This window comes from Galeopterus variegatus, unplaced genomic scaffold (assembly GCF_000696425.1).
Source record: "Galeopterus variegatus unplaced genomic scaffold, G_variegatus-3.0.2 Scaffold5129, whole genome shotgun sequence".
In the NCBI taxonomy this organism is placed as follows: domain Eukaryota; kingdom Metazoa; phylum Chordata; class Mammalia; order Dermoptera; family Cynocephalidae; genus Galeopterus; species Galeopterus variegatus.
Window position 1 is genome coordinate 79,119 of NW_007731240.1, and position 22,246 is coordinate 101,364.

Genomic DNA, 22,246 nt, shown 5'->3' on the forward strand with positions numbered 1-22,246 from the left:
ATGGAAATAACATCAGAAGGCTATGAGATTAAGATAATATGGGTAAAAATACTCTATAAAAATATTGCCATTATAAAATATGCTGATTTTGAAAACGTCTTTGTAATATTCTGAGATATAGCACTGATATTTTTCTCCTTAAGAAATAGTGTTAAATATGGGGGTTGGGAATAGTCAGTATGGGATGATTATTACTAAGCTTTAGGTGTACAATGGATTATATAGGTTTTTGTGAATTCTGTAGAGGAATATTTGACAATCTGTGTGTGTGTATTTGTATATACATATATACACAGAGAGATACATAAACGTATATATAATATAAATTTCAAGCAACTGCCTTACAAATAAACTTTTTATTATATCTAATTAATTAATTAATTAATTATAAATAAATGTACCTATCCTTGTTCTTATAATATGAAATTAGGGCCAGCCCTGTGCCTCACTTGGGAGAGTGCAGCTCTGGGAGCGCAGCGGTGCTCCTGCTGCGGGTTCGGATCCTATATAGGAATGGCTGGTGCGCTCACTGGTTGAGCGCGGTGCGGGCGACACCAAGCCAAGGGTTGCAATCCCCTTACCAGTCACATAGAAAAAAAAAAAAGAAATTATAATCTCCAGAGCAATATAAACAGGAGTAATGTTGTCAAATTGTTTGTATTCTTGTTTATTCATTTGTTAAAAATTTTAGGCTATGGGGCTGACAAGTTAGCTCAGTTGGTAAGAGTGAGGTGTTATAACACTAAGGGCAAGGGTTGTGATTCCGGAACCAGACAGCCACCAAAAAAAGAAGTATGCTAGGGCAATAGTACAAAGAGCAAGAGTTTTCTTTCTTATTTCTCTCCAGGAATTTGTTCACAAATAAATAAAAACATCTCCAAATTGTTATCAGTAATTTTTCCTCATTCCCAGAGTTGAGTATTATTGATCTATGTGGCATCACATCTCCTTTCTATAGGAAACTTAAACTCCAAAACCACCACATTGAATTGACATTCTTTTTGAAACATTTTTCTATATTTGTTCCCTCAGTCAATGACTTTTATAATTTTCTTTTTTTTTTTTTTTTGTGACCGGTAAGGGGATTATAACCCTTGGCTTGGTGTCGCCTGCACCGCACTCAGCCAGTGAGTTCACCAGCCATCCCTATATAGGATCCCAACCCGTGGCCTCGACACTCCCAGTGCCGCTGCGCTCCCAGCACCACACTCTCCCGAGTGAGCCATGGGGTTGGCCCGACTCTAATAATTTTCTTAATTAACTGACTCAGAAATATGACATCCTGTTTAGATTTCTCCCTCTCCATCATCTCTGTCCTCAAACCTGGAAAAGTTTTAACTTTATCTTCAAAATATCTCCTAAATGTATCCCATCTTATCCATTTCACTATTATTGATTCTCCCTCTCCATCATCTCTGTCCTCAAACCTGGAAAAGTTATAACTTTATCTTCAAAATATCTCCTAAATGTATCCCATCTTATCCATTTCACTATTATTGACTTCATTTACGCTCACATACTTACCTATGCCGAGCAAGGGTCAGCAAATTTTTCTTCATGAAAGACCAGACCATAAATATTTTAGGCTTTGCAGGTCATACAACCTCAGTACCAATTACCCATCTCTGCTATTTAGTCTGAAAGCAGCCATGGATAACACAAACCCAAATGGGTGTTGCTGGGTTCCACAAAAATTTTATTTATGAAAATAAGCAGTCAGTCCTCAGGCTGTTGCTTGTCATCCCCTGGCTGAGATCACTGTTATCTCTGTCCCTAGTACCTACTCCTTCATACTCTATCTTTCACATGGACTAGAACATCTGACTATATTACTCTTTTAGTGCCTCATTATTTATAGATGTTCAAAGTTTATTGATAGAGTTTGGATGTGTTGTCCCTCTAAAGTTCATGTGGAAATTTGATCCTCAGTGTGGCAGTGTTGGAAACTGATTGAGTCATGGGGGCAGATCCCTCATGAATGGATTAATGCTCTCCCTGGGGGAGGGGGGATTAATGAGTGAGTTCTCACTCTGTTAGTTCCCATGAGAGCTGGTTGTTTAAAAGACCCTGGCACCTCCTCTCTCTCTCTCCTGCTTCCTCCCACCATGTGATCTGCTTGTACCCACCAGCTGCCTGCCACTTTCTGCCATGAGTAGAAGCAGCCTGAGGCCTGTGCCAGATGCAGCTGTCCCAGAATAGTAAGCCAAATAAACCTGTTTTCTTTATAAATTACCCAGTCTCGAGTATTTCTATATAGCAACATGAAATGGACTAATACAGAAAATTTCTACCAAGGAGTGGGGTGTTGTTATACAGATACCTGAAAATGTGGATGCAGCTTTGGAACTGGGTAATGGGCAAAGGTTGGAAGAGTTTGGAGGACTTAGAAGAAGACAAAAAGATGAGGGAAAGTTTGGAATGTCTTAGAGATTTATGTGGTGGCGAGCAGAATGCTGATAGAAATGTAGACAATAAAGGCCATGTGGATGATTAGGTCTCAGATAGAAATGTGGACAATAAAGGCCATGTGGATGATTAGGTCTCAGGTAGAAATGAGGAACTTATTGGGAATTGGACAAAAGATAACCCTTGCTGCACTATAGGGAGGAATTTGGCTGCATTGTGTCCATGCCCTTGGACTTTGTGGAAGGTGGTACTTAAGAGTTGTGAACCAGAATGCTTGGCAGAAGAAATTTCTAAGCAGCAAAGCATTAAGGAAGCTGCATGGTTACTTCTAACATCCTACTCTGAGTTACGGTGGCAAAATCATGACGTAAAGCCAGAATTTAAAAGGGAAGCAGAGCATAAAGATTTGGAAGATTTGCAGCCTGGCCATACAGTAAAGAAGCGGAGAACTGGAGAACAATGCAAGGGTGAAGCAGATAAAATGGTTGCGAAAGACATTATCTTGGCAGTGAGGCAGCCAGATGCTACCAGCAGAGACAATGAGAGGAAAACCCTGCAGCCATTTGAGAAGTCTGGAAGGGTGCCCCACCCATCATAGACCCTGAGGCCTAGAAGGACTGAGTTGTCCAGAAGGACAGACTTGGGGCACAGCTGCCCCTGGAATCCTGCTCCCTGCATCCCAGCTACTTCTGCTGGAGTAGCCAACAGTTGTGGTTCCTGCAGCAGCCCTGGAGAGTAGAGGCCTGAAATCCTGGTGGCACCCACATTGTATTAAGCCTGTGGGGCCGGCAGGACATGAGAGCAGTGGAGGCATAGCAGTCTCAACCAAGATTTCAGAGGATGTATGGAAAAGCCTGGGGGCCCAGGCAGAGATGTGCTACAGGGGCAGAGACACCACAGAGGCCCTCTACTAGAGCAATGCTGAGCAGGAAAGTTGGGTTGGAGCCCCCACAGAGAGCCCCCACCAGGGATATGTCTAGTAGAGCCAAGTTAGCAGGGCTGCTGCCAGGACCTGAGAACTGTAGGGCCACTGGCAACATGCAATGCAAGCCTGGGAAAGCTGCAGGCACCAGTGTGGCCCACTGTGCTGCACCTGGTAGAGCTGTGGGGGTTGGGCTGTCTGATGCTTTGGGGGCCCAGATGGCCAATTTTGCCCAGAATGCAGGATTTGGAGTCAAAGAACATTATTTTGGAGCTTTAAGTCATAATGTCTGCCCTGCCGGGTTTCAGACTTGTTTGGGGCCTGTTTCTCCTTTCTTCTGGCCTAGTCCTCCCTTTTGGAATGGGAACGTGTATCCAGTGTCTGTTCCACCATTGTATTTTGGAAGTAGATAAATTTGATTTTGTTTTTACAGGTTCACAGCTAGAAGGACTTTTGCTTTTGGTCTCAGAGGACACTTGGGACTTTGGACTTTTAAGTTGGTGCTGGAATAACCTAAGACTTTTGGGACTGTTGGGGTGGAATGATTGTATTTTGTATGTGAGAGTGACATGAGTTTTGGGGGGCCAGGGGTGAAATGATAGTTTGGATGTGTTGTCCCCTCAAAAATTCGTGTGGAAATTTGATCCCCAGTGTGGCAGTGTTGGAAACTGATTGAGTCATGGGGAAGGATCCCTCACAAATGGATTAATGTTCTCCCTGAGCATTAATCCAATAATGGATTAATGAGTGAGTTCTTGCCCTGTTAGTTCCCATGAGAGCTTGTGGTTTAAAAGACCCTGGCACCTCCTCTCTCTCTCTCTTGCTTCCTCCCACCATGTGATCTGCTTGTACCCACTAGCTGCCTGCCACTTTCCACCATGAGTAGAAGTAGCCTGAGGCCTATGCCAGATGCAGCTGTCCCAGAATCATAAACCAAATAAACCTCTTCTCTTTATAAATTACCCAGTCTCAGGTATGTCTATTATAGCAACACAAAATGGACTAATACATTTATGATTTATTATTTGACATTATTAAAGATGTCCTTTATGATATAAGTCCTCCCTCATTTTCCTAATTTATTTTGAGAACCCTACCATACTCATCTTGAGCATTTTAAAAATAATCATGATTGATAGTCAAAAAAAGGAGGTTAAAAAGGGAAATATATAAAACGATAGAGAAGGTGTCATAAAACAGAATCAGAGCCTGTAAAAATTAATCAGCTAGAAGTTTTAGAACTGAAAATTATAATAATTAAATGAAGTATTAGTATCTAGGCTTAACAACAGATTATGTAGAGCAAAAGACAGAATTTTAAGTCAGAATTAAATTTAATATAATTCCAAAGCAAAGAATAGAGAGAAAAAGAATAGAAATACAAAAAGTGTAATAAATGGGTAGAGCACAGTAAAAATGGTCTAACATACAAGTATTTGGGATCCTAGAGGAGAGAAAGTTAAAGAAACCAAGCAATAAAAACGAGTATAAAGTTTTCAAATTGATGAAAAATATTAATCTACAGACTAAAGAAGCTCTGTAAACCCAAAGCAGGACAAATCAAGGAAAACTACAACTTGGCACAAGTTAATAAAATTACTGTAAAACAAAGACAAAAAATTTTTAGAAGTGATCAGAGTAAAAAAGAAACATGTTCCATGGACAACAATAAAGTGGATAGCTTGCTTCTCAATAGAAAATAATGAAATGAAATCTGTAAATGCTGAATGGAAATAACTGCCCACACAGAATTGTACACCCAGTGAAAATATTCATTAAAATTTAAGGCAAGTCTGAGAAACTTTCACATCTAGCCACAATAGAGGATGAAGTACTCAACTTGCATTGTCTATAAAAAATCTAGAAAATTTGGGAAAACATATGAAATAACTGTTCTCAGAAATTGAACAAGAAATACACAACTACATTCCCTGAGAGAGGGGAAAGAAAAAATATGGCCCTACTATCATTTTGAAATTCTGCCTGGATGCACTTTCTGGATTGCAGTACAGAAAAGAGAAACTGAAGAAGTGCACGGGAGTCTAGTGCATCAAGACAGGTGTTTTCGTTTTCTATTGCTGCATAAAATATCACCTTAGGGTCTGTCTGATTCAACAGAGGTCAGTTTGGACAGTCAGGCAGTTGGAATCATAAGGGAAGAGTACCAGAAACAGGGATACCACAAGAAGAGGTCCAGGAATCAGCACAGGGTTTCCTTCGAGTCTTTGGTTGAATATCAAGATACATGTGGGGGAAAGGGGGATCTCCATGAGGGTATGAACTAAACAGCTCACAGAGGGTTGAGAGAGAGTCCATTTCTGACTAACCCAAGTGAGTGATACTTCTGAACACCCAGAGCATTTAGTAGAGCCCTCAGAAATGTCATGTCTCAGTAAGAAAGCTAAAATAATCTTATAGAAAAGGCTATTCTAGACCATTTGTATTGAAGCTTACAGATAAACACTAACATGAACAAATTGATCCAAGAAAAATTAATCTGCATGCCAAAATAAAATTCAATGCATTTTAAAGAAAGAGACCATTTGTATTGAAGCTTACAGATAAACACTAACATGAACAAATTGATCCAAGAAAAATCAATCTGCATGCCAAAATAAAATTCAATGCATTTTAAAGAAAGACAACAATATTCAGGCACTCAACAATATAATATTCACAATGTCCTCTATTTGACTTATAATTAGGAAGAAAATCAATCACTAGAAAAAAAACTAGAAATAACAGAGATGATAGGATTAATAACAAGAACTTCAAAGAACTACTATAAAATCAAACTTTTGAAGGTAAACATACACATAACACAGAAAGAAATAGAAGATATGAAACAAAACAAAAACATTCCAAAACTGAAAGCACAATATCCAAAATGAAAATTGATAGGCTAAATAAAGGCAGATGCAATTCTGAAAAGAACAGTATATGTAAGGACAGAGCAATAATACTATCTACACTGAAGCAAAGACAGTAAAAGGCAAACTTTAAAAACCTGAGTTTTGATTACCTGTGAAGCAATATTAAGCAGTCTCACATATGTGGAAGTGGATTTCTATAAAAAAAGAGAAGGGGTTAGGGTGGGCAGAAGAAATATTTTAAACATTAATGGCCAAAATATTTGCTAATTTGATCAAAACTCTAAATTTAAATATTTAAAAAGCTCAACAAACCCAAGTAAGATAAACACAAAGAAAACTGCACCCAAACAAACCAAACTGTAATTGTTGAAAACAAATGATTTTGTCAGAGAAAATGAACACATTTTATGAAGGTCAGAAAAGAGAATTCTCATCAAAATCAATGCAAACCATAAGATAATGGAAAAGGGGTCTAAAGTGCTGGAAAAAGCACGCATATGAGTCTTGTCAATTTAGAATTCTGTTCAATGAAAATATGTTTAAAAAATTAAGAAAAAATTAAAGACATTTTCAAGCAAAGTAATGCTCAGTAGTTTGTGAATAGTTGACCTGTACTACCACAAGTGTTACAATATATTTTTCAGGCTCCTGGGAAAATGAACCCAGATGGAAACAGAAATGCAAGAAATGATGAAGAAACACATAGAAAAGTTTGTGGGTACAGATAAATGAAGACTGTACAAAACTAATAATAATAACTTATAGATTTAAAATATTTGTGTAATTTACACTGTTAGTGGGCCTGTAAATTAGTGCAGCCATTATGGAAAAGAGTATGGAGTTTTACTCTAACAACTACAGATAGATCTGCCATACAATCCAGCAATCCCACTGCTGGGTATATGCACAAAGGAATGGAAATCATCATGTCAAAGGGATACCTGTACTCCCATGTTTATCGCAGTTCTACTTACAGTAGTCAGGAGTCAGAACCAACCTAAACATCCATCAATGGATGTCTGGAAAGAGAAAATGTGGTATGTATACACAATAGAATACTACTCACCCATAAAAAAGAATGAAATTCTGCCATTCACAGCAACACAGATGAGCTTGGAGAAAATTATGTTAAGTGAAATAAGTCAGGTACAAAAAGAGAGATACCACATGTCCTCACTCACAAATGGGAGCTAAAAAATAAACAGATAAATAAAAAAGAAAGAAAGAAAGATACAACAATCTCAATAAAACCTTGAACTTTTAAAAGTGGGAAACAGAACTGTGGTTACTAGAGAAGGGAAAAGGGGAGGGAGAGTTAGCAAGAATTTGGTTAATGGACACAAAGAATGATTATGTTTTGTAATAATGAATACACTAATTCTGATTTGAGCACCACATATTGCACACAGGCATTGATATTCAACTCTGTATCTCACAAATATGTCTAATCAGTTATGTTTCAAATAAATTAAGTTAAATATTTGTGTGATTTAAAATGAATTGCCACAATTTTGCTAATGGTAGCATGGATATAAATAAAGTTGAATGTTGAGCATTTAATATGTAACGTTACTGAGAAAATTGTAAATACAATAATGTGTATTGAGTTGTAGTAAATAAAATATGGACATTCTATAAAGAAATCACTAAAAGAATAGTAGAAATAATGCATAAATAACAAGTAAATAGATGGAAATTAAACAATAAAGCATTTTATTTACCATGAAAAAAGAATAAGAAAGAAAAATAGGGGAAAATTAGTAAGATAGTAAATATAGATTAAAATATAGCAGTAATTACATTAAATATAAATGAACTAAATCTTTAAAGATATTTTTTAAATGGAGGAAAATAAACATGTGTATGCAGCAAGGAGTAAATATAGATTAAAATATAGCAGTAATTACATTAAATATAAATGAACTAAATCTTTAAAAATATTTTTTAAATGGAGGAAAATAAACATGTGTATGCAGCAAGACACACTTTAAGCATAAGGGCACAAAAAGAATGAAAGCAAAACGATGGAACAAATTTTATAGACCATGAAGCATTAACCAAAAGAAAGTTGCTGAAGTTACCTGATTATTAAACAAAGTAGATATAACATTGCTAGACAAAATGTGTCTTATTTAATAATGAAAAAAGGAGTCGATCCACTAGAAAGATAAAACAATTATAAATCTGGTTGCTTCAAAAGCATAGCTTCAGAAGATTTTATCAGCATAACGAACTAAATTCACAATCTGCAACCCATATAGTCATAGTGCAAATCCTTAACATCTATTTCAAATCTTGTCAAATAAGCAGACTGATAAATAATGATATAGAATATTTGAACTAAAAATTTATAAAATTGGCCTAAGTAAAATATTGCTAGCATGCCAGACTATACATTATTTCCAAGTGACCGTGGGACTTTTATCAAAACAGATCATAGGCTGACCAATGACTCAAGCTTCAACAAGTTAAAAAGGGTTGAAAATATTCACTTTATATTAAATAAAGCTAGAAAATTATAAGTGATTAATAATCCCCAAAATTTCAAAATTGAGAAATATACTACTAAGCAACCAATGGGTCAAAGAAGAAATAACAATGAAAGTCAGAAAATATTTTGAACTGCAGTGTGGTGAAGATATGACACAGCAAAATGTGTGGAAATTTAGCTGAGGTGGTGCTTAGAGGAAAACAGATTCCCTTTAATGTATATATTTGAAAAGATACAATACTGAATATAAATTATCTCAACAACTACTTCAAAGGCTCGAGGAAAAAACAGCAAATTAAATCCCAATCACATATAATAAAAAACAGGTGTTAAGTAAGAAATCAAACAAAAAAAGTTACTATTTTCAAAATATAATCAAATTTACAAGCATTTAGCAAGATCGTTCAAAGTATAGAGAAATAAAATGCAATCAATCAGGAATAAAAATGAGGAATATCGCTAAGAATTTTACTGTTATTAAAATACAATAGGAGAATATTATGAATAACTTTACAACAATATTTAAATTATTTGATTACATCAACAAATTTCCTGAAAATATAATTTACCAAAATGGGCTTAAAAAGAAAGGAAAAATCAGAAAGCCCTACAAATCTTAAATGAATAGAATACATTAGCAAAATTTCCCACAAACACTCCAGTTCTAGATATAGTTACCGGTAAATATTTCCAAACGTTTACAAAAAAAGTAGTACAAATTTTATGCAACTCTTCCAGAAAATAGAAAAGAAGATAGTATTTTGCCACTCATTTTATAAGACCATTATAATTTTGATACTAAAACATGAAAAATATATTACAAGACAGGAAAATTCTAGAATAATTTCTCTCATAACTAGATATGAAAGTCATAAAGAAAATATTAGCAAGTTAAATCCAGCAATATGTAAAAGTATAATTCCTAATGTCCAAGTCGAGTTTATTGCACGAATGGAAAGAGGAGTGAACACTTGAAAGGGAATCAGTATAATTCACAAAATAAAAAGGAGAAAATCACATAATCATTTTTATTGATGCAAAAAAACCAAAACCACTTAGTAAAATTTATCTTCAAGTAATGAATAAAACACTTTTAGAACACTAGAAATAAAAATATTCTTATTCTGATGAAGCTTATCTACGAACAACAAAACAGCATGCTTAGTTAGGAAAAATATTAAATTTTTATTGGAACTCTTAAAGGAAAAATTAATCAACATATAAACCAGATTGATAGAATCAAAGTCATAATGATGCCAATTTTTCCCAAAATTAAGAAAAAATAAATGCTATTGATAATATTAAAAGTTTTTTTTTTTTTTTTTTTTTTTTTTTTTGGCCAGAAACTTACAAGGGAATTCTAAAATATATATGAGCTCCTAAAGAACAGTCTAGACATTTTGGAAGTAGAAGAAGGAAGAAGTGATGGGAAAATGCTCTTTAAAATATCAACATATATTACAAAGTTACATTATTAAGACAGTATGCTGTTGATACAGGGATAGAAAGGAATCAAACAGTATGGAGCCTTCAGAAACAGATACATGCTAAATGAAAAAACCATCTAGACGAAGCTAGCATAGCAGGTTGATGGCAAAAAGACAGGCTGTCAATAACTGCTGGAATAACTTGTCATCAGTGTAGAAAAAATGGAATTAGATTTTGTCTGATAGCATAAATAAAAATTTTTAGAGAAAATATTTTTAGATAGAATAAGGACTCAAACATTAAAGATTAAATTTTATTAAGTTTATAAATACAGAGAATATAAAGTAGGAGAATGATAGAATTCGACTACACTGAAATAAGAGTTTCTTTTCATGAAAAGAAAACAGAAAAATTAAAATATTAATCACAAGCTAAGAGAAGATATCTGTAATACACATAGCATCAAAGCATTAATATTCAGACTACATAAAGAACTCCAGTGAATCAAATTAAAAGATTTTAAAATAAACAGAATATGGGTAAAAGATTTGTAAAAAGGCATTTCACTGAAAAGGAAGCATAAATGGCCAATAAACTTACAGCATCATTCTCAAATTTCTCAGTAATCAGAAAAACACAAGTTAAAAACTTAAAATTGGCATTCGCCAAAGTAACAAAAGTATTAAAATTTGTTGTAATTTCTTTTCTCAATCCAAATAAATATACATATCAATGTCTAATTTGACTATTTTGTTTTTAATAAAGTCCCTAAATTGTAAAACCTTCCCATCTACAAAACCTGGATTCATTCTTATCCTAGGTGTGTACCCAAGAGAAGCTCATGCACCTGTGAAACAAGAGACATATATGGAAACATTCCTAGCAGCACTGTCTGTAATAGAAGACAATAAAAAATAATGCAAACATCTGAAAACAGAGACTGGTTAAAAATAATGATGTATTCACACAATTGAACACAATATATGAATAATGAATAAACTTCAACTGCATAAATAAATCTTAAATGCTACTCTTAAACTAAGAAAGCAATTGCAGAAATGTAGATTAGAGCATAATTTAATTTATAAAATCTCCAAGAAAAAGGTAAAACTAAAATTAATACTTGTGTGTGTGTGGTAAAACTATAAAAAATAGCAAAATAATGGTTAACACAAAATACAGGATAGTGGTTACTTTGGTGGTGCAGGTAGGAAGGAATATCAGATTGGGGAGAGAAATGGGTAATGCCAAAGTTTATTTCTAATACTTGATTTCTGAAGTTGGATGGTGGGTATACTGGTGTCTTTGTTATTAACCTCTAAACCATTCATATTATTTGATATTGAAAATTTCTAAGAGTTCTCAGGACCACAGCTAAAACCCAGTAACCTCATTCATTAAGGAGAGTGGCTGGTAAAATATCCTTGTTCCAGTTTAATGGGTTTCCTTCAGAGATGATGACATAATTGTATGAATAAATGTTATTCAAGCCCTTTTTACCTAAATCTTTCAAATTTTTGGAGTTTTTATCCTAGACTACAAATGGCAGTCTTTGTAAGAGTTAACAGTTATTTTTTAATACATCTTAAATTTCTATTAACATTGTCAAGTCTTGGCATTTGAGATGAGAAAGGTAGAGCAGTTACCAGCTGTGTGATCTTCAAAAAGTTATTAACATTTCTGTGTCTCAGTTTGCTCCAAAATGTTATTATTTATACTATTGACCTTCTGAAACCCAAATTTATTCCTCCAGCTCTGCTTAGGATAGATGTGGGACACACATACAGGTCAACCATGGTCCAGGACATGTCATTATCATTGCATCCACAATAGTTTATGACCAACTGGAGTGGAAGCATGTTCACAGACCAAGAGACCAATCACTTATGGCCCCATGACCTCTGTCATAAGTCTTGAATATCCAAGATCCATGAGAGACATTTATGGTGGGGCTAGGGGTAGAAAACCTGTTGTTCTTCTTACCTTTCCTTCGGGTTTAATATCCAATAAATGAACTTTTTTCCTTTAAGAGCCCACCAATTTATGGTGCTTAATTTAATATTAGGTGAACTAGGGACAAGTACACCAGGCTGCATGTAAATATTGAAGCAAACCTATATGATCCATTCTGCAAAAACTCTTCTAGGAGTGTCCCAGAATGAATCATACCTGTTTGTGCCTTTCCTGGCCTTTATCAGAACACTAAGAACTATGCAGAAACAGAGTTTGAAGTAGAGGTCTTGATGTCTGCCATCTTCTCTCCCAAATATTATTGAAATATTTTTAATAATATTTTGTTGAAAACACAGAATCTCCTCCCACCCCACACTCAGCCCACTATGGCTTTGGATAAGCCGATTACTCTCTCTGGACTCACTTTTCACGTAAGTTGAATGAAGCAATTGAATTATGATTCTCTATATGTTCAATAAAATAGAAATCCTTCCTCTGATTTAAAGGGAATGAATATAAACTTAAATGCTGTTGTTGTTTTATTAGCAAACTAGTTTTTATCATATTATATTCCTTGCGTGATAGATTATTTGAAAAATATATCATTTGTTTCCTCTCTAAGACCTTTGGCTAACATTAACTCAAACTACTTTTATTTTGCCCTTGAGTCAGATTCACCTAAATAATATTTTCCTTGCTAACCTCAACAGCCTGACACAGTATATTACTTTTGAGTCACTGTCCTCCTTTTCATTTCTAATACTTTCATAGCCATATCTTTAAGAAAAGGCTTTTGTAAAGCCACGTTGAATACTGCTAGCTCTTTATTTTCTTTTCTTTGGAAACTGTAAAGTATTGTAGTTCAATCCTGGGATCTCACTCTCTGTTCCAGAGACTTGACTCTCATCTGTATTTGTTTTCTTTTTTTCCTTCTCTCAATTCTAGATTCTCTTTATTAAACACCATTGGTGTTTAGTCTAAATATCTGTGTGGTTAATTTTTTATAATTTAATTCTGTTACAAAGAGCCCTGGTGTTATCTCACTCTCTGTTCCAGAGACTTGACTCTCATCTGTATTTGTTTTCTTTTTTTCCTTCTCCCAATTCTAGATTCTCTTTATTAAACACCATTGGTGTTTAGTCTAAATATCCGTGTGGTTAATTTTTTATAATTTAATTCTGATACAAAGAGCCCTGGTGTTTTTTTTCTTTACTAAAATTGGCTATAAAGTCATTAGCACTAATGTCAAGCCAAATAATCTTGAGAAAGATGAATGGAAGAGAAATCAAAATGGATGGCTCCACTACCCCTAAGGACATTTTCCAGAAAACAAAAACATTACTGTTTATCAATGTTTTACCACTAGAATTAGATTTTTCTTAGTTCTAAAGAGTAATAGAAACTACATTTTTAAGAAAAAATACTTAAGCGAACATTCTCTAAAAATTAAATTATTCATCTCCTAGGAGATTACATTCTGACAAAGTACATGCAAGACAGATGACCATTGACATTTTATGTATAAACATAAATAGATTAACCCCCTTCTAACTTTAATGCTCATAGGTAAAGCGTTTATAGCTCACTTTTGGCTTAAATGGATGAGATGATGGGAGGGAATCTAATCTCTCAGAAATTTGAAAAAATAGTAGTAGTAGCAGTAGCAGCAGCAATGATAATGATAAAATAATAAAATAATAAAATAATAATAATGGTTAAGAGTCATTAAGTCCTTGCTACGTGCTTGGAACTAGCACTTCATACGCATTGCTTTTCTTAAACTTCAAAAAACCAAAGGATGTATGCTGTGTTCTTATGTACATATTATAGATGAGGAAACTGAAGTTTGGAGTGATTTTGTACATTCTTCAAGATCACACAGCCAATTAGTGGTGAGGCTGGAATTCTACCCAAATTCTCATGCTAGATAACAAACATTTAGTCAATCTTAGTCAACCTCTGTCCTCAGAAGCTGGGGGAAAAAAGTCAGTATCTTGAAAGGCAAAGGCAGAAAATACATAGACATAAAGTGAAAAGAATAATAAGATATTAATCTATACAAAGAATGCACAAGAACAGAAAAAATGTAGAGAAGTTGAAAGGTTGGTTATATTTTATTTTTTTTATAACCCCAGGTAATGATATTTATGAATAGCTTTTACCAGACTAGTGTGGCTATTAAAGATATAAAGCTGAATGACACAAGAGAGTCTTGATTAAATGGAACTCTTGAGTACCACTGGTCAACTAGGCTATCCGAGCCTTTCTACCAACATGAAGAATTTTGTTGATACTCCTCTCATGTACGTATTCTTTCTGTGGTCCACAGAAAACATTGGCTAAATTTGCACTTCATGAATTTCTAGTGTCTAAAGTCCCTAATTCCCACTCTTGCCGTAAGACACACTTTTCTCAACAGTGCCCCAATGTAATTTAGTTTCTATTCTGATCCTGTAGCCTAAAATAGATGACAAAGGAAGCATTATGGTAGCATATAGACAAATTCAATGCAAAAGGTGTAAAGAAGATGATGACAATGAGATCTTCATCAGAGCAAAAATATGAAGAAAAAATTAATAAAAGTGGATTTTTAGCAAAGAAAGATTAAACAAAACATCAAACAAAATAGAAAACCATTCTGAAAATAATAAAGAAGTTTTTAAAAATATCATATGACCAGGTCATGAGTTAAGCCTCAGCAGCAAAAGACATAGGGTTACTAGAAATAAAAGTCCCTGAGAATGGTATAATGACAGCGAAACAGAGAGAGACAGGACAATTGACCTGATCTTTCCTTTAAGGAAGATGAGTCTGCTGTAAATGACAAAGAGGTAATAGACACTCCCTGCAATGGAAAATCATGTTGTGCCAACCCAGTAAGACCACACAGAAGGCTTTAGCGCATTCCCAGAACTTGGGGAGAACATAAAAATAAGAGGAATAATAAAAATCTTATTCCTTCAAAATCTAAAATATATCCGCAGCCAGCATACTGTATAAATAGACTCTTCTTAATATTTATGAATAGAAATGCTATTAATTCTACAGTTTAAGCACAACATACAAATAAAGCCAATGTCTTCTTTTAGTCTGCAGTCTCCCTTAAGAAACACTGGGGACACCATTCATGCTGTGTAGGATTCTGGCAGAGGGAGAGATTGAGGGATTGTTGGGTAGGATGTGAGGTGGACAGGAAAAGAAATTGGCTAAAATGTTGATAAATAGGATCAGGGTCTGGAACAGAGATAAGAAAAAAATCTGTATTCATATTCTATTTACTAATTTGCTCTAAAAAAAGAGTACTTGTTTCTGCTTGAAGCTATTGGTAAATAGGACAAACGCAGTTTTTAGTAATTGGAATCTAGAAAGTGTGCTAGGCATATTTTTAGAATAAAGGTCTCTATTAAGTGGATATTATAATAATCCTTATACAAAGACACTTATTGGACAAGAAGATTAGAGAGGTAACTGATTCTTCTTCTTTTTCTTCTCCTCCTCCTCTTCTTCTTCACCAAATACTTAATTTTAAACTAACCTTTATTATCTCCTTTCTCTAACGATGAAACTTTTTAAAAATAAGGTTTAGGGAATATTTCAGAAAATGAAAGATGAATATTTACATAAAGTTACAATTCTGGGGTGCATTCTTTTTTATTATTATGACTTATGAATATTCATGAGATACAAAGCTGACTGTCACACCTCGTGCCCAAGATGTGAAGGCCAGATCCATACTGGCTGCATGCCCATTATTACAAATTGCGATTGTACCCTGTGTCCCCCACCCAATTGTCCCCAACCTCCCTCCCCCTCCCCCTTTCTCCCCCACTCTTTGGATACTTCTTCCTCTAATGCTAAACTGCCTATAGTGCAGGCATTGCCATAAACACAACTATTTGTCAGTTAGAAGAATAAGTTTATATCAAGGTTGTCTTCTTTTTCCCTATACCTAGACTAAGGATCTTAAACATTGTATAAATAGAAGAGATTTAATTAAAAACTTGAAGAAATGTGTTACTGTTAATTGAATTTTTGCTACAGTTACCTTTGCATACCAATGTTAATAAAACTCCAGTTCAAAGTGGATGAGTTTAGGGACTTGAGATAGCTATTTATTTCCTTACCTGAGATGCCAAGATAATCTCAGTGAAATAAAGAATCCAATTAGGAGAGTTCTCATTTGTAGCTATTGATCAAGTTTACACAAACTGCTAGGACTTCTAAGAAAAACAAATAAGAGGTTCAAAGGCCATTAAACAAGGTCAAGTGGGTGAGAAAGGGAAACACTTTGCATTTTGAAAACCTTTCACCTGTGGAGCAGATAATGGACTTGCTCTTCTGCGGAGCTGGGCTGCGCTCCCGTCCCCAGCCTGGCTGGCCGTCCCTTCCCCCACCCGCTGAACCTTCTGTTTGGTATCTCAGTATTACCAAGCTATAAATTGCCCGAGAGAGAGCTTATACAGACAATCAGGTCACCACCGCTCTCACAAGGGAAAAGCTTCTTACTTCCGAGCAGAACGGTTCAGCCGGGAAGAAGGGAAGGAGGGAGGGAAGCCACGCTGTAGTCGTCACTGCGCTAGCAAAGGGTGGAGAGAGATGGGGGAGGGGGCCGGCAAAAAAAGAGCATCTCCAACAACGTCGCACTTGACCCAAGTCTACAAAGTTATTGGTCCCTGCAGTGGAAACTCCCAGTGCAGTCCCCGCCGCCTGGCAGGCGCCGCTGCTGGGTGGAGTCGCGCTCCCCGGCCCCACCTATGGGACGGAGCTTCTCTGCGTCTCTGGTCCACCACACCCTTCACGACAAGTCTCCAGGCATCTCTCAGGGCTCAGATGATCCTCACCACCGCTTCCAACCTCGAACCCCGGCAGGACAAAATGATTAGCCTCCAGCAGCCCCGAGAGCCACCTCCCTGTGGCTCAGTCTGAGGACACGCGCGGAATCCTTGCATGTCCCCACCATGCCCTGGTTTCACAACTCCGCCGGGTCGAATAGCCAAAGACAAACTTCTGCCTCTCCTTTCCCCACTCCCATCTTTTCAAAAACCCACAGCCGGAGAACCCACACACATCGAAACTCCTAGGGCGCTGTTGCAATCTGGGCATGCTCAGTATCAGGGCAGGATTTGATTGAAAGTAAAAAAAAAAAAAAAAAGCTTTGTATTATACTGTCTCCTTCTCCTGTGCATTTATGGCTTGCTGAACAGGTTATGGGACATCCCTGAGCCTACCCAGAGGGCTTATCGGATGCCCTTGACTGTGTCTCCTTGGGATCTGCTCCCCTGTCAGTTCACCTCCTCCCCCAACCCACCTCTGCCCCCTCGTCAGGTCCCTGTCCGCTGTGGGGCTGGAGAGACACTAACACAACTGGGATGGGCGCTGCTGGCCGAGAGGACCCACCTCTTATTAGTGCGCCCGGATTGGCTCGTGGGCGCAGCGTACCCGCGCTGGAACCAATCAGGCTGCCGGGGCTGGGAGATGATGGGCGGCCGCCTCCTCACTGGAGGGATTCCTGGAGAAGCTGCAGTGTGGGGATGCTCGAGACCGGGTGCTGCCCCCAGTGTCTTTCCACCTCCTCCTTCTGCAGCGGCGGCGGCGGCGGCAGCAGTTAGCAGCGGCAACTTGAGACTGCACCCAGGGCAAGCCCCCAGGGTGCTGCTCAGCTGAGAAGGGGGCTCAGCGCCCCAAAGGGGTGTGTGTAGGGTGGGGGCGGCCAGCTGGGACCAGCCGGTGGCCCCGGAAAGCCTCCCACACACCCACACCCACACACCCCTTTTGTGTTGCAGGCTGCCCCCTTTCCAAGAGCGGAGGCAGCGGGAGTACGCGTGTGCCTCGCACCGGTCCGCGCGGGGAGAGCCGTGGGGACCGAGACCCGGCACCACCTCCTGATCCTCCCTCCAGGTAAGGCAGCGGGACTGGCGGAGCGGCCACCTCGGCCGTGCCTGTGGGCTTGAATCCGTCCGAAAGATTTTCTTCTCTGTACACTTGGGTTTGGGTGGTGGGAGACAGACCTAGGGAAGGATCCCCGGGTGGCCCATTGTGAGAAACAGGAGACCACATGTGCATCTCCTGGAAAAGCACTTTGCACAGCGCTCGTGATTCAGAGCCCGGAGTTGCTGTTGGGCATCCCCCATCTTCTTCCTTCCTCTTTCCTTCTCTCGTTCTCTCTCCTTCGTCCTCCACCCCCCAATCTCACCCTCTTCTCCTTCCTTCCCTCCCCCTTCACTTCCTCCCACCCTATGCACGCACAGGGTTTCTTTCTCCTCCTAGAGAGGATTGCCTTTCTTAGAGGAAAGAGGGGGGAGTGAAGAAAGGAGAAAGATCCCCTTCTGTCCAGGGGGGAAAAACAAGATAGAACACAACCTCTGCGAAAATTAGAGTACAGGAAGCGATTAAGCTCAACAAAGAATTAAACTGAATAAGCGGAGTAGACAAGCCATCCAGCTTCTGCTGTCAGAGAGAGGAAGCATCAAGTTTGACTCGATCTCCTCCTCGCAGGAGGCTGTGTCTCTCACTTGATTCGTTTAAATAGAACAAAAATAAAACGACAATCCAACCCACTTTCAACTGCTTAATTGCTGTTGTTTTTAAGTGCCAGCCATCTGACTTTTCCTGTTTCCATCTGTCCTGTGGGGCTGACAATTTGGTATTGCACGTATGAACTTTGAGGGGTATCTTGAGTAAAGAAAAAATATATGTATATATAGATTATTACTTTCCCGAGGTTCCTGGTATGGCCTTTATGTTAGAGGGAAAATGTAAAGTTTCTAAACATTTGTAAGTGACACCACTGTTATCAGGAGGCTTGGATTCAGAAAGCTAATCTTCTAGTTAGCTTTGTGTATGTGTTCACTTTCTCGACTATTAACCCTTTGGTGAAAAAAAGCATCTGTTTAACTTTTGTCTTAGAGCTACATGTATGTATTAATTTTCATTTTATTTTACCTTCCTACTATCTACTTACATTTCATTGCCTGAATATCAAATTCATGCCTTGCCTTATTTTCTTTTAATATGAGAGTATTTAGTGGATGCAAACATGATGTTTGCACAATTTCAACACTCCCTTTAGAAGGCACATGGAGCCCCCGTTGGCCAAGAAATCTCTTGTACAAAGTTTAGAAAGTAATGATAAGAAGATAGCCTCAAATTTTAAAAATCTAAAAGGGGAAAACATTTTTGTTCTAGCATCCTGTCAGAATAAAGAGAAAGATATCAAAACAACAACACACCCCTGGCTGTCTGCATAATAGGTCAAGTAAATGGTACTTGTTAGACGGGGCCTTGATAGCAGCTTCAGCAATCTCTAATTTCATCATCGGTGATGTAAGCTTTCTTTTCCTATTATTCATCAGAGATAGCTAAGTGGTTACTGTCATTTAGAAGGAGGTAAGAAGAAGTGTCCTGCTAGATATAAGGGAAAGCATTCCAAGTGGGTCCTACATGAGCACAGAGAAGCTAGCAGATGTTAGTATCCAGATAAAGCCTTTGCTTTGATTTGTCATGGGAAATGCCAAGTCTTGTAATTTTTTTCTAGATGTCCACTTGGAATAAGAAAAGGGAATCTTCTTTCTTGACTCTGCCTCAACTTCCACACTAATCTATGTACCCCAGAAAGTATTTTTTTCCACCACATGGCTTTAATGTATAAGTTTATACACCAACTTAGAGAAGAGCTGGTTTTATTTGTCATCAATGCAATGTATATTACTTTCAAAACCATTTTCCATTTGAGGCAATTATCTCTCCTACATAAGCAGAATTACTTCGTCTCAAAAAAAAAATTCTTTCTAGGGCTTTGACATTTAAATGACTTTTTAAAAAATGTAGTGTCTCTGTTGAAAGCTAACTCTAATTTTTAGAGGTGCCACCTTTTGGTTACAAGGACAAAAGGACAATAGCTTAATTACTTCGTGTGTATGTACAACTGAATTAACAAGTTTAGACATGAAAGATGTACAAAAAGGAAACCAACTGCTTCCATGGGAGCAAAATAAGATTTTGTTTGCTTGTTTCTCCACTGTCTTAGGAATATATTAAAGTTTGGGTTTGGTCTGCAACATTTATTTTCATGACTCTTTACAAATGTTAGTTATAGCAATAACATGTAAAAAGATGCATATAAGTATTTAGTTTTTCTAATAGTTCTGAGAAATTAACCTTTATCTATTGGAAGTCAGAGATTATTTCAATATATAGTGAGTGGATTCAGGGGAGGCTTTAACTGATATTATAGAAATGAATAGTCTATCATCCCACAATGTATTCTAGTGTCACCATTTCATACAATCTTCAGTTTTTACTCACTTTAAAAGGATATTTTAGTAAATCTTATTGATGTTTCAGAATAAAGACGACAATCCTTATGACATTGTTACCAAAAGTGAAGATTGATATTATACAAGAGGAATCATAAAATACAGATTTCATAAAAATACCACAGAATAGAAAGCTGTTGCTGAGTAGTTCGGAACTTTATTTTATAATGAAGAATATTAGTTATTCTGTCTGGTCAAATTATCAGATGGTTCTAATCAAGAAATATGAAAATGGATAACATGGTATTTACATTATAAGATTTGTATATTAGACTTGATGCTACCTGAAAATAAAACTAGAAAACAGTAGCATGTCTTAATTATATTTGCAAAATGATCTGAAAGATTAATAAATAAAATGCAGCCCGTTAGAAACCTGAAAGTTAATTTTAAACTTCCCGGTTGCCTGAGAACACCATGGCCATAATATCAATTCGTCTCTTTTGATATCAGTGTATTAAATCAATTTGGAGTGAATTCCCAAAGCAGGTTTTTACAGCAATCTAATCCTAGAGAACTCACACTTAACCCAGACAATTATATGAGCCTGAAATACTTATAGCTCTTGTGATTTCCAGTTTACGCAACAGCCAGGAAGGAATATCATTAATTCAAAATTGGAACACAATATTTATTTTCCTAGTGGTAATTATTGAATAACTTTGGGGGACAAAAGTGAAAATAAAACAGTTTGATTATATAAGGGAGCAAATTCTGGTCTAATATTACAGAAAACCCATACCAAAGTTAGACTTTCTGCCATAGGTTAATGTAGGTATGGATCTTGCAAGCATTTTGCTAAAATAATAATGCTTTTAAAATTAATTACCTGTTCTACTTGTGACTTTTTAAAATTTTTAAATGATTTTTTTGTCATAAGTATATCTGTACTCAAAGTTTAATATATGTGATACTTTCAAGCTGAATTTGTTTTCCATTGAAATTGGCCAAAGCTGTTTAAACAGGGATAAAGTATATGACAGGCTAAATATATAAATTCAGTTACGATTTAAGGGTGTGTGTGTGTGTGTGTGTGTGTGTGTATGTATGTGTGTATTCTAAAATTATGTAATTTTTTTCAAAAAGGATTAGAAATCAGTGGACAATAGGATATAATCTACTGAAACTAGGGGGTGCTCATGCAAAAAGTACCATTTAAAGAAGGATGACAATGTCTTGGGAATGCTTTTAATGGCTCTTTGGTTGAAAGGCTAGGAATACCTAAAGAGGATATTAATGGGGGGCTAGATCTTTTCTTTTACATAGCTCTTCTATGTCTTTGGGAAGAAGTGATTTTTAGATGTGTCACTGGTGAAAAAACTCTCAGTACAAGAAGATGCACCTCTATATACAGGTAACAAATAAGTTGAAATCTTATTTTTACATGATTTGGACATGAGGAGTGAGAGTTTCTGTCTTTCTAAGGCTTTTAGTAGGCATTTCTTTCAATGTTTACATTACGGTCAGCTTGTTCTTCGTTTTTCGCATAATTGAATGATATGATTATTATTGCTTTTTGGGATGGGTGATATGGATTGATATCTTTTCATTTAATTCCTCAAGAATGTTCCATATTTTTTCCTACTATTCTTATAAACTTGATTCAACCTCTTCATTAAGTGTGTCCATTTTCTTAAGCAGGTATTTAACCTTTCCAATACAAAGAAAATTGCATTTTTCTTTTAGTTTTCTGTCATTTTAAGAGAGTTCTTGAGGAGCTACTTTTATATTGACCATAAGATAAATTGTGGTAGCAGGATATATGAATATCACTCTACTCATATGTATTAGTGACAGAAAAATAAAATTATTTTAAATTATATTGCAAGTATATGCTCCCTATTACAGGAAACAGAGT

General features: G+C 36.6%; 1 long non-coding RNA gene across 1 annotated transcript; it reads left to right on the forward strand.

Annotated features, from left to right (window-relative positions):
* Positions 1–17,580: 17,580 nt before the first annotated feature.
* Positions 17,581–17,980, forward strand: LOC103604409. The gene is made up of 2 exons (XR_551710.1): positions 17,581–17,762; positions 17,857–17,980. It is a non-coding gene; the product is annotated as an uncharacterized LOC103604409 (long non-coding RNA).
* The last annotated feature ends 4,266 nt before the right edge of the window (positions 17,981–22,246 follow it).